The 13,861-nt window shown below is 35.2% G+C and overlaps 1 protein-coding gene across 3 annotated transcripts in view; it reads right to left on the minus strand.

The window, feature by feature from the left end:
- LOC149804911 (forkhead box protein N2-like) overlaps positions 1–13,861 on the minus strand; it is a 110,106-nt gene that overhangs the window by 71,851 nt on the left and 24,394 nt on the right. The window contains exon 1 of one of the 3 annotated variants that reach the window (XM_089945828.1): positions 7,523–7,657. The exons of the other annotated variants lie outside the window; for them this stretch is intronic. The gene's annotated coding sequence lies outside the window, so the exon portion shown is untranslated. Of the gene's footprint in view, positions 1–7,522; positions 7,658–13,861 lie in introns of those variants that run through there. 3 annotated transcript variants of the gene reach the window in all.

The following is a 13,861-nucleotide window of genomic DNA, read 5'->3' on the forward strand; positions in this document are numbered from 1 at the left end:
ACAATTTGTCAAGTGTGCTGTCACTCAAAGCATTAACCAATAGAAAGCATGTTCCCATAGCAACAGTACACAGGCCAATCTGTCACCCCTGTCAAACTAGTAAGCCTAGAGTAACAGCTGTGTGGAAATCTATAGCAGGGTTAGAGGAAGTTAAAAAAGTAAAGTTTCAAATCCATATCACCATGACAACTAATAAACCACTCCCCAAGCTGCTACCAAGACTGTACCTCCAAGTTCAAACTCTGTAAATGCAACAATGAAGTGTTTTTAATCAAAGGGAAATCTCTCATTTTGTCCCTTAAAATCTTTTCAATAAAATGAACACATGATTGAGATAAAAATATATCAAAAATGAAGAAAATTGTGCAGTTTGTGTTTGCAAGACTTTGCAAGATGTCAAAAAGTTGTTTCAAACCAATAAATCTACCGGTACATGTTTTAACACTAAGGGTCTGTTTTGCTTAAGTTAGTAAGAATAATTATATTTGTTAAACACCTCCAACAGCAATTGTTACATTTGTATTTTGTTTATAGATAATGTTTTTGAAGTGAAACACAATCAATACAGAAAAAAATCTATCCTAACTGAAAAACAAATGTTTGTCAAGACTATCAATCGGTTTCTTTATTTGCAAGCCATGGTAGCGTAAGTTGAAAAGCATCAGACTTGTAATCCAAGGTTTGCAGGTCCAATACCCAAACATGCTAACCTGTGTGTCCTTTCAAAATGCATGAACTTCCTCCTCCTAATATGGCAAATATGTTAAAATTGCCAATAAAACCAACAAAACAAAAAACACTTTGGGAACACCCCTGAAATGATTGAGAATATAGACTTTGCTTGACATACCCTTCCGGCATGTTGTAAGGGATGACTAATTAAAGCTCTGGGATTCATCTTGTGCTGATGTTCTTTTTTTAGAAGGGCTTGAACTTTTTAAGAAGCAGCTTATATATATATATAATGCCTGAAAATACACTTCCCTATATAGCCAGGAATGTGTTGATGTACCATTCTACTCTGCAATAGATACTCATTGAGTACATCCTTTACAACTGGCTCTCTCTCGATAATTATTTTATAATGCATCTTGCATTTTTACACTCTGTGTATCATGCAACAATTATAATGCAGAGGAACTCACAAGTTGCTGTAACTTTGTCCCAATCAAATTCATCATTTTAGTTTAAGTTGTGACAATAAAATGTGTTAATTCTCTAATTGTTTATGGTGTACAGACTTTATAAAACTGTTAAAATATTGCTACATAATCTGACATCATGTCTGCCTTTTAAATAAGCAATCCAACAGTCAAATGCAGCTTTTGGACAATATACTGGAATTTAGTAATCATCTTGCTTTCAAACTGTACAAAGAAATCCAATGCTTTCAAACTGTACAAAGAAATCCAATGCTTTCAAACTGTACAAAGAAATACAATGCTTTCAAACTGTACAAGTAAATCCAATCCTTTCAAACTGTACAAGTAAATCCATTGAACTTTGCACATCAGATTCAAATAACAGCAATTTCCAACATTTAATGAAAAACAAGAAGCCAAGTGGACCAAGTAGTTAAATGCAAGAGCAGTTGGCCAAGAAACACAAGTTAGCAAGATATTCTTTGGAAATTTCTTCAAGTAATGTTGACTATGTTTCAAGGTTTTCATATTTTTTTTGTACCTTCATCCATAGTTGAAAGCTTATTGGCATCATTTATTCAATATTGACAGGTCTTCTACACTTGATACTTTTTTTATATCAAAGTTGATCGATTTTGTTGAGCATCCTTTTAGATAAAATTGTTTTAAATGTGTTTCTTAATTTTAGTCACATGTCCATATTTGATAGTACAAGCTTTAAATCTTTTAACAACATAGTGCTGTTAAATTCTGTTCAGTGCTTTTTGAGAAAGATTCATTTAAATGGGTATTTTGTTTTTTTTCTCAAAATGCTGGTTACGTTTCATTGGCAGATACACATATCCAAATTGTCTTCGTACCAGGATACTTTTCTGTCAAATTCTATCAAATTATGTTTCACAGTTACTGAGACTAAGTCATTTACAGCTTTTCTATTTTGAGTTAAGTAATAGTACCCATCTGAAGTAGATTAGCATGACTGTACAAACTTTACAACCATTCAAGTCAGGATGCTTCCGTCAAGTTTGGTCAAATTCTGCTCAGTTTCTTTAAAGGTTTCTCTGTATATAGTAACAGCAGCCATATCTGACTGCAGACTGGAATTATTTGTAATGAATTCAGTGAGAGAATAAGCACATGGATGGTATCCATTCCAAATCCACACACCCAGCACAAATCCAGTCTCTTGTGCTGTAAAACTGGTAGTATTTATGGAACTGTATAAGCAAAACTATCTGTTTACCACTTCGGTCTACCAGTGGTGAGTCATGTGATCACACTTCATGGTAGACTCAGGATAACATGCTACATATAACAGCAGTGTCTACGTTTGTTATCCATGGTATATCTTCTATTTCTGCCAGTGTGATCTCTTACTGTAATTTTTTCTTTTACTCAACCATTTATCCTTTCTGTGAATTTACCACAGACAATATACTTAAGTTTTATATCCTGGAAGATATTTTCAAATTTAACATGTCTAAGTGTGCGACTGAAGATTATGGAAAAGAAATGATACTTCAAAAAGTTCTGCCCTCACATAAAAGGCATTTTCAGCGATGTAATTTCTCCCTCAAAATGATAAAGCCTGCCATTTTTCACGTGTACAAATTAACCTGATGTTGATCAGTGACATCTGTTGGTCAACAGATTTTTAGTCGAAAGCTAGAACACAAGATATGATGACAACACCGTTGTAAACATAAAAAGTCAACACAATGCTATGTCAGATCATCTTCAGCCCAAGTGTACACTTCAAAATATTCCAGTCCCCCCACTAATTAACAATGTTCACCCATGTCCGACTTATCTAATGCACATTTTTTCTTCTCAGCTTCGCTTAAAAAGGTCGGCCTGTATCTCTTTATTCCCTTTCAAATCAATGTGTGCCAAGTGCAAATATTATCAAATTAGTCACTAGGGGAATATGTTGAATTTATCACACCACTACTTTTGGAGCACTCCAGAAATGAACAGAACCACAAGCAACTTCACTGACTGACATGATGGGTGGCACCTTTTGATTCTAAACCTGAATATCTGAATGTCATTTAAACTTAACATCTTGATTTTGTCAAAGAATGGTTTATGTAGAATATATAGCTTTTTTAATAAATCATTTCCATCCTTCCAAACTTTAGTTAGACTGGAAGAATGGTGAAATTTACGATAAATGGTGGTATTGGGGCTTTAAGTTCCTGCAATGAAGCAAGCACTGGTACTGAAGTTTTTTTTTTTTTGTTAAACCAAAAATTAAGGTGGTGCATATTAATGGAAATATACTAAACACACAGGTGATTGATAATTGAAAATTTGTATCACTGGACAGTAGGGATGAATGGACAGCAGTGGTAAAGTGGTCCCCATGCAAAATATTTGATATCTGGCAGAAGTTTTAAACTCTTGGAAGGTCTTCTTCACATGTGTATGCGTGTGTGTGTGTGTATATATATATATATATAGTAATTGATGAGACTAATTGAATTAAGGTTTTGAGGTGCTACTCAAGAGTGCAGCTGCCTAACTCTGAAGCAAACAGTCATGGTAGCTCAGTTGTTAAAGCACTGGACTCCTAATCCAAGGATCATCAGTTCAATACACCCCCAGGCCTGCCCCTGTGTGTCCTTAGGAAAGACACTTATCTTCTATTTCTTTGGCATGATACAGTGAATAAAGTGCTGAAAGTGCCATTAAAAAGCAACCAACCACTGAAAGAAATAATTGCAAGGTAAATTGGCCACATTAGCTTCCAATTCAGATAAAGTTATCAATGATTACATACCTTTCACCAGGTAGATTGTACAACACTGACAGACATAGTGTGGATGAATAAGGAGAACACTAAAGAATCAAACCTGGCAGTAAACAAGATGAGAAAAAAAAATTACTTTGCAGTTACTCCTCAGACAATAATAATTACTGCAAATAGGGCAAGGATGCAGTGTTAAGACTAATAACCCTTTTTAGATGGAGTTAAGTACGGTAGATATTGACACGGATGCCCTACACCAATATGACTCAAGTGAAGAGCAAATTTCCAAGTTAATCTGGGGTCAAAATCCATTAAATGTTTATGGAAAACAGTGAAAATTAAAGTTGAACTTAATTTTCAGCCCGAGACTAAATGATTTCAGCCATGAAGTCCTTCTAAATGTTCTAAGCAGAAACCAAATTCATGAAGGACATCACGTGATTAAGGCTGGACAGGGGTAACTCTCAGTGCCCCCTCCACAGATAGTGTTTACATAAAAAGCTGCATTCCCCATTTTAAAAAATGTTCACTGGGTTGAGACAGAACAGTAAATTTCTGCCACTGCCAGAAGCAGCATCTAGTTTGTCAATGTTTTGCTTCAAATTTCTTTCAGAAATGCTTAAATCATGGGCTTAACATACAGCCCCTGGCCTTTTTGTTAACTGTTAACTTTTGGGCAAACCATGGTATTGAAGACTATATATGATATGAATTATACTCAGTGATGTAATTAAAAAAAAAAAAAAGCTGTGCTTTCCCCAAGATGCAAGTAATGTTTGTGCAGGGTTTAATGGCTCAACCATGGCTATATAGTGCTGATTAAGTTTAGGTATCCAAAAAATGGCATCCCAGTACAAAATAAAGTGCAAGTTAAACAAGTGTATTGTGAATAGCATCTTATATGCTTACCATAAATCTAACAGTCTTGTCACAATCACCTTGACCCCTGTCCTTATGACCCCAAAATGAACTAACCTAAATGTAAGCCATCCACAAAGTCTGATCCCAGTCTAATATGGAGCTCACATTTTGTGCAGAAACCATTTTTCTTCTTTTAGTCACAGTGACCTTAACTTTTGACTTCAAAAATCAATAGTATCCTTCCTGACCCCAAGTGCATGCCATGCACATAGCCAGACTAAAATAAGTGATGTAGAAATATTGGGATTGTGTAGAAACCATTTTTCTTCATTCAGTTATACTGACCTTGACCTTTGTCCTTTTGATTTGAAAGTCAATAAAGTTCTTCCCCACCATAAATGCAACCAATCAACAAAGTTGATGGAGTTCTCAAATTATTGTGCAAAAGAACCCACATTCTTCTCTCAGAGTGACATTTGACCTTTTGAGCCTGAAATCAATAGTGTTCTTCCATACCCAAGGTGAAAGCCATTGACAAAGTTTGGTAACTAAAGATTTTGGAAAACAGAGTTGCTTGCAAAAAGCATTTTTCTTCTCTCAGTCACAGTAACCTTGATCTTTCATTATTTGATCACCAAAATCAATAGGGTTCTTCCTTACCCCAAGTGCAAGCAATCCAGAATGTTTAGTAACTCTTGATTATGGATAAATGGAGTTTACTTATGCATCAACTATTTTCAGCCAGTGACCTTGACCTTTTAAGTCTGAAATCAATAGACTTTTTCCTTACCCCAAGCACAAGTCATCCACAACGTTTAGTAACTAATGGCAACAAACTGACTGACACAGAAATGGAAGGACACATCACAACCTAACATACTGAAACTCATGGTGGCTGTGAAATGGTAAAATCCTTCCAAAACAATGTCAAATTATTCCATAAGCTTCTCAGCTTGAGCAACACAGGAAGCATCTCAGAGAAAATGGTTGCTCCATTAGGCAGCTCTTATGACATTCAGGAGGGAACATAACATTGGACCTACATGTATTCCAGATCCTAAGTCAACAGTTGTATCCCCAAATTAAAAACATACTGCCTTCTAAAATCATCGATGAAGGAGGGGGAATTGGATGGGGTGTAACATACATTTTTTTTAATGGCAGAACTGGTTTTAGATTGGGGACAGTAAATTCATGAGCTCTACACAATGCCTTGCCAGCCCTGGTATTACTGGTGCATGGTCTTAAATGTGCCATGCTGTTATCACTGGTGTATTTACATCATTATATGCCTGCTTGATGAATATTCTACTTAAATTTATATATGCTGTTACTCCTCTGCTCAAAAGAATGGGTCAGCCCCCACCCCTCCTACCTCCTAGGTTCTACATTTATCACGATTCCAGCGTACTTTTTCCATTGGGTAAGCCACAAAATAGACATCATGCTATTATCTTAATTCACATGCTTTCAATTTACATTAAACTGCTGACGACTCTCAATTTACATTAAACTGCTGACGAATCTGACATTTTTCATAAAAAACAGAAGTCTGGTGAAAGTGGTAATAATTCATAAATGTTATTTCAATAGTAACTTCGATCAGAGTTTTGAATATGTGCAAAAGGTGAAATAAAAGGTAAATTTATATCAATGGTCTAAATTTAAAGTCATTATCAATGGGTTCCCATTGGTTATCTCTGCCATTTTAACATGAATCGGCTTGAATTCCCATCGTCAAACTTTGCAAGTAGCATAAAGTCTGTGATCTGGCTATCAACGCAATTCTCTGAAATCAGCTCTGCTGCAATATACTTTGCACAAAAACATCACCATATAGTCATATAAATCAAATCTAACTGCCAATAGCATAGATCTTGATCTGTCATCATCTAATGCACTGGCAGATCAGTGTCTGTGATGTTTGTTTTACTGAGCAGTCCTAGCAAACAGCACAGACCCATATATATAGCAGAGTTGGGTCTATGCAGTGTGTAGTTGGACAAGTCTTATAAATGATTATATATGGTAAATTAAATAAGTAACAATATAAAAAATATAAATACAAATATAAGTTTTATGATGTCAAAGCTGCAAGACAATGTAATATTTTGGATACATGATTTGTACAATTTAAATAACTTTAATTTATAATTATTATCTATGTGACAACTCAACACATTTACTTGTTTGCATGGGACAATTTTTTTATGTATTGGTTTGTCTGTGTGACTTTAACAATATTTTTCAATACCTGACTATAAATGACATGAATTATAACTGGAGGTGGAAGAACCCAGTATTAACCAACAATCGACATACCACAGTCAATTTAAAGTGTCTTCAAACAATTATCTACACATGGTCCGCTTTCTTTCTGATGCTTTACACACACACCCAATTTTATACACCCAAAAGGTGCCATTTTTAGAAAAACCACGAAAAGTAAATCAATGTACAATAAAACAACATTTTTGATTACTTTAGATTTAATTTCATTTCAATAAAGGTTCTCTTCAAAACCAATTATAAAAGTCTAATACATCACTGCATGAATTGAGAATTGTGATTTTCTTTTAGACTAATAAATATTTAGAGCTATATCAAGCAAATTCTCTTACTTGTATCAATGTGAATACACATCACATCAACCAGCCTTCTAATTAATACATCAAGTGTCTGATAATTACAAGACAGAGAGAGAGAGAAAAGGTCACCCCAACAGCTAATGACTGGTAACTAGTCCCAGCTGACTCATTTAACTTACCTACTATTGTTTATGCAAGTCCTCCAATACACTCTAGTTCCATTTGCACAGTCCCAGAATATATTATAATCTTTCCTTTGTGTCCCATGTTAGGATGTTTCAAGGCACCAAAAATATTGACTGGTGTTAGGCCTTATATGATACAGAACCTCTAACAGTGCAGAGACATGGTAGCAGAACTGTGCTCCGTTATTTATCAAAACTGACTACAGGGACATTACCATAGCAACATTTAGGCTTCTCTTCTCTTGGTTACTAAGCAACTCCAACAAACTGAAACTGCTGCTCTTGTTTGCTTACTGCCTTATGCTGGTAGTATGGGATGCCAAGGCCCTTATCAAGAATAGTGTTGTAATACATTTGTAGGCCAATTTGGGAGGGCATGTATACTGTACCAGTATATAAGTATATAACATATATGTAATTAATTTATAAATTCTTGTATTTCTGCAGGATTTCAAACACAAATATAGAAACTGATGAAACCATAATACATGTACATGCCAATTAGAAAACAGACATGAAAATCATGAAAAGTAACCATTATTCTAACATAAAGATGCGTGCACAGCATTGCTGGATGTGCTGTATGAATGTGGCCATATTTACGTATCGACATCAGATTCCACACCACATTACTACCCTGGTGTCTTGTTATGCTTACATCAAAAAAATTATCACATTACTACCCTGATGTGTTGTTGTACTTGCATCAAAAAAATTACACACCACATTACTACACTGGTGTTGTTATACTTACACATCAAATTATACACCATATTACTACACTGATGTGTTGTTATACTTACACATCAAATTATACACATTACTACACTGATGTGTTGTTATACTTACACATCAAATTATACACCACATGACTACCCTTATGTGTTGTTATACTTACACAAAAAAAATTACACTACACATTACTACCCTGATGTGTTGTTATACTTACATCAAATTACACACATTACTACCCTGATGTGTTGATATACTTACATCAAACAAATTACACACCATATTACTACCCTGGTGTGTTGTTATACTTACCTTTTTTTCTGTGGTGCACCCAAAACAAATGACTACATTCCATATTATTTGTATTGGCTAAAGAAGTTATTTCTCAAAAGATATTAGAAAAATTAACTTTTCAGGAACATGCCAACCCCCAAAAAATTATTAATAAAGTCAATATACAGGATCATCACCATCACATTACAAAGTTTAAATAGCATACCATATGTACTTGCTTTTAAGTCGAGTCAAGCAAAGAGCCTAATCGGCCATAGCATAATGTGCCTGCAGATCAGGAACTATGTTATTTGTTCTACTGATTACTCCTAACAAACTGCACAGGCCCAAGTCTGCCAGTGCATTATGCATCAGCAGATCTGGATATGTGCAGTTTACAACTGGTCTAAGCAAGTACTAATGGTAGAACTATTTCAAAGTTTACTTTATCAGTTTTATCCAAAATTTGTTTTGTTGGTTTTAACGCCTCTTTTAACACATTAATACCTGTATCGGGGGGTTGGCAACCTTACGGCAAACATGCCACAATGTGGCACATCAAGAGGTTTTGTGTGGCATGCCAAGGGCACCCAAAAATCTAGATTATAACAGTGTTACTCTCTTACTTGTGGCACGTGCTCATTCATTTGGTAATTAATCCAGAAAAAAGTGGCACACTATGTAAAATAGCCTTTCTCAAAAACAAACAGAGGTAGCCAGCAAATCTGGCTGGGTATCTAACCAAGAACCTTGTATTATGAATCTGATGCTTTAACAACTGAGAGACCTCAGCCCCTACACCAATAACAGTCATACATTTTTTTTCTTCTGGCATCAACATTCACCAAATCCCAAAGGGATTGGTGAAGCCCCATCCTAAAAGATAAGGCATTCAACAAACAATGCCTGAAGAAAAAAAACATAATGATCCCTATATACTTACATGGTTATGGAATTTTACTTGTACAATACAAAAACAGGTCATAGAAGAAACTGAGAAGCTCTAACAATACAGTGCACACTTTTTTTAATCTTGCTTTTAAATCAGTAATCAGGTCAAAACACTGATCTTAATATATATAATAATTTGGCCATTGGTTTGGGTTGGATTGTTTTTCTAAGGCACAGAAACACAAGTAGGCCATTTAGTACCTTGTAAATTGGATTTGAGTGCCTTGCCCAAAAAGACGGCAGTAGCCATCTGGACTGATACAACTGCTGGACTTAATCCCATTGATTATAAAAAAAACTGCTAGATCAACTATCAACTGCCAGCAAAAATTTCCACTTGTCTTGAACACATTAACCCCTAGTGACGAGTTAACATGGCAGGAGGTAGTAACCTACTGCCGTGCTCTGTAGCGTTATGGTCATGCATGATACACTAAAGTGGCTGGTATTATAGAAAGGTAGACAGATGTAGCTCTACAATGATACCAAATAATCTGGAATATCTAGTTGCACTACAAAATAAAGAGGGAAAAAACTCATTTTTTGGACCAGATTTTGTTCACCCCAAACTTCGCCCGTGGTCAGAATCCGATTTTGTGTCAGGATTTTAGACGTTTTGGTCTCAGATCTAAGGCAAGCTGGTATGAACTGCAAACAGACTGATGAACCTTTGCAAAAAGTAGGATAAGATGGGCATTTGGAATAAAGAGTGGTCTCGATACAAAAATAATGGGTCCATTTAGCAAAAAAATAAAAAAAAGAGCCCCAACTTTTACCCTTCTGCTCATTTGCAAGCCAAATAGCCAATCAAAAACGATGTTTCTAACACAACTAGGCAGTATGCTTTTGAAAGATCACCTGGGCTTTGGTGTTTTCGGATGTCTTCAGAAATAGCTTTCAAAATGTGTTTCCTACTCGAATTTCTGGCGAAAACAACAAAAACCTCCAGGGGTAAATGTGTTAATGGGTGCATTTTGATGACATCACCAAATTTGAATATTCCTTGCATATTTAATCACTTGTGCATCGACATTGCACATAAATTACAAATTTAGCCATTCCTTGACAATTTGTAAAAAAATGAAAACATCCCTGAAACAAATTAACCCCTAGCGATGAGTTAACGTGACAGAAGGTAGTAGCCTACTGAAGAGTTCTGTAGCGTCAGGGTCATGCAAGATACACTAAAGTGGGTTGTATTATAGAAAGGTAGACAGATGTAGCTCTACAACGATACCAAATAATCTGGCATATCTAGTTGCACTACAAAATACAGAGGGAAACACCTCATTTTTTGGTCCCGATTTTTTTCTATCCGAAATTGGTCGTAATCCAATTTTGTGTCCGGATTTTAGACTTTTTGGTCTCAGATCTAAGGCAAACCAGTATGAACTGCAAACAAACAGATGAACCTTTGCAAAAAGTAGGATAAGATGGGCATTTGGAATAAAGTGGTCTCGATACAAAAATAATGGGTCCATTTAGCACAAAAAAAGAAAAGAACTCCAACTTTTACCCTTATGCTCATGCACGAGCCAAATAGCCAATGAAATGTTTCTAACACAACTAAGCAGTATGTTTTTGAAAGATCACCTGGGATTTGGTGTTTTCAGATATATTCAGAAATAGCTTTCAAAATGTGTTTCCTACTCGAATATCAGGCGAAAACGACAAAATCCTCCTGGGGATAATGTGTTAATGTCTTTAATCTGAAACAACAGCATTTTGCAGCTACTTACAAAGTTTGGTAATTGTTGATGGAGAACTTTATTGTTCAGACACAAAATAAGGAACAGAATGATGGACAATTAACAATAACATAATACTTTGTGGCTGATATATGAAACCCTAGCTATTTGCCAATTTGCACCTCATGGTGCACCACAATGACCCATGCTCTCACCCCATTAAATATAAATTTAGTGAAACGTTTTTAGTTTATTTTACTTTGTACATGTTTACTGCATTATATATATATATATATATATATATATATATATATATATATATATATGTCTTTATTATCAGTACTGTAGGGTATTCACAGATCAAATATATCCCCCATCCATGGTGAGACTTCTGTATATTAAAAGTTGGTTTCATGTTTTAAAGTCCTCAGATTTGTTTGTCCTTTGCAAAAGAAAATCCCTAAATTTATTTAAAGGATAATAAAACATTTAAATTCAATAAAATACATCAATTTTAAATTCAGAATTGTGATTATTTACATTCTCTCCAAAAATAATGTATAAATTAACTGAATACGATTCTGGGTGAATCAAAATTGATACAATACTGGAGGTTACCTCATGGAGTAGTATCCCTTTGCTCCAGTTGCACAGTTGTTTTTCCCCCCAGCAAGGTAGGGTCTTTTGGGCCTTTACCTTAAACACTTTGGGGATAATTTCAAACACAAAGGACAACATTTCTAACATCACTTTAAATCACCAATATTATTGAAAACAAGAAACAAATGATGCTTGAACATTACCCTTTCTTAAAATCAGCAAATTGTTCAATGCAGCATGTAAAAATTAATACATTGAAAACTGAATTAGTCTTAACTCATAATCTTATTAAAATTTCCTGTGACCTCATCCGCTGTATTTCATCAAACTACTAAGTCCTTAACGTCACCCAATACCTATTTAGTTCTAAATAAATTATTTCAAATAGGCCATAATTAGCTGTTATGCCCATCAACGTGACTATGTTAGTCATTATTCATCAATCGAGAGACTCTTTCATTTTTACTGTATTTTTTCTGTTTAGCAGGTTAACTTTATTTTATGACATACGACTGGATTCTTTTCAGTAAAATTCATTAAATGCACAACTAACAATTGGAAAAACTGCAATTAGACAAGTTCATTGTGCTTTGTAATTATTTCTTCAAAGCAGACAAGGACAAAGTTCAATGTATGATCACAAAGCCAACCTGCTGAGATGGGCTAAACACAGCATTCATTTCGTAATCTTTTTGACACGATTTATAATTTATTATTAACAAACACTTATAGGATTTTTATTTCCAGTTAAAATTCAATCAATTTACCCAGTTCATCTTTGCTCATTGTTTTTATTTTCATTCCCTATTAATGCTATGCCACAGAAGTAACCCCAAGTATAACAGATTTTATAAATTTTACAAAACTAAAATAATATTAAAAGACCAAAAGACTTGCATGCTAGTAATCTCAATTTTGTTTAAATTCATCAGCCTCATGTTAAAGTTTCTCAGAAATATAAACAAGAGTCCCTACAAGGCCTGACACTCTAATGTCCAAAAAGAATTTCCAATGATTCAATACAAGACCATAGTTTCTTTTTAAGTGCTGGGCCTTGAATCTATCAAAAATGTTATTGTGTAATAAGATTTGCAAACTGGTTAGTGTGGCAGTCATACTGAATGCACAATTGGCACCATTTTTATGTCTGACAAACCAGACTGAATTAAAAGACTTCAGGAATAAAATGACAAGATTGTATATGTTCATTGTGTCAGATATATTTGATGACAGAAGCAGCTCCACTTTCATTCGGGACCAACTAGATATCATAATTAATCTTCCAGTGACAATACCATATCGATACAATGCTTTGTTTAGCAGGAGTAACAATAACAAGATTCTCAAGATGGCTGCTATGGTGCCTATACTGATGTAAGATCAGTACCATTTTCATTTAGTACCAACAAGATGTCATAAGAATCTTTCTGGACAAAACCCATTTTTAACTGATATGACATCCCATCTTTGAGTAGTAAAACGATTTTTCAAGATGGCGGCTGTGGTGGCCATAATTAATATCATATTCACACAATTTTTACTCAGGACAAACTAAAATACTACAAGATTTCTGGTGAAAACCACACAATATGATTTTCCATTCAGGAGCAGTAGCAATAAACAAGATTTTCGACATGGCTACCAAGCTGGCAATTTAGTTAGATCAGGGGGGCCCCAGAGCGGCTGAGTGGTCTAAAACGCTCTCCATTATGGATCATTGCCATCTCATCTGTCTGCGTGGGTTCGAGTCTCAGATTCGGCCAATGTGGGTATGTGGGAAAGCTTGCCAGTAGCTTCTCGTGGGTCGGTGGTTCTTTCCGGGGTTTTCACAGGTTCTTCCTCCACCATTAATACTGGCCACCATGTATAGCCTATCGTGTGCTGAAAAATGGGGTTAAACCCTACAACAACACCAACAGTTAGATCAGCATCATTTTCTGAACCAACTAAACATCATAAATCTTTTAGTGAAAACCTCATGTTAATATAACCATCCATTCACATAGAGTAGCAACAACAAATGTTCAAGGGGCCCCGAGTGGCCGAGTGGTCTAAAGCGCTCTTCGTTACGGATCACTGCCATCTCACC

This window comes from Sinohyriopsis cumingii, chromosome 2, assembly GCF_028554795.1.
Source record: "Sinohyriopsis cumingii isolate HCF-2022 chromosome 2, ASM2855479v2, whole genome shotgun sequence".
NCBI classification, from domain to species: domain Eukaryota; kingdom Metazoa; phylum Mollusca; class Bivalvia; order Unionida; family Unionidae; genus Sinohyriopsis; species Sinohyriopsis cumingii.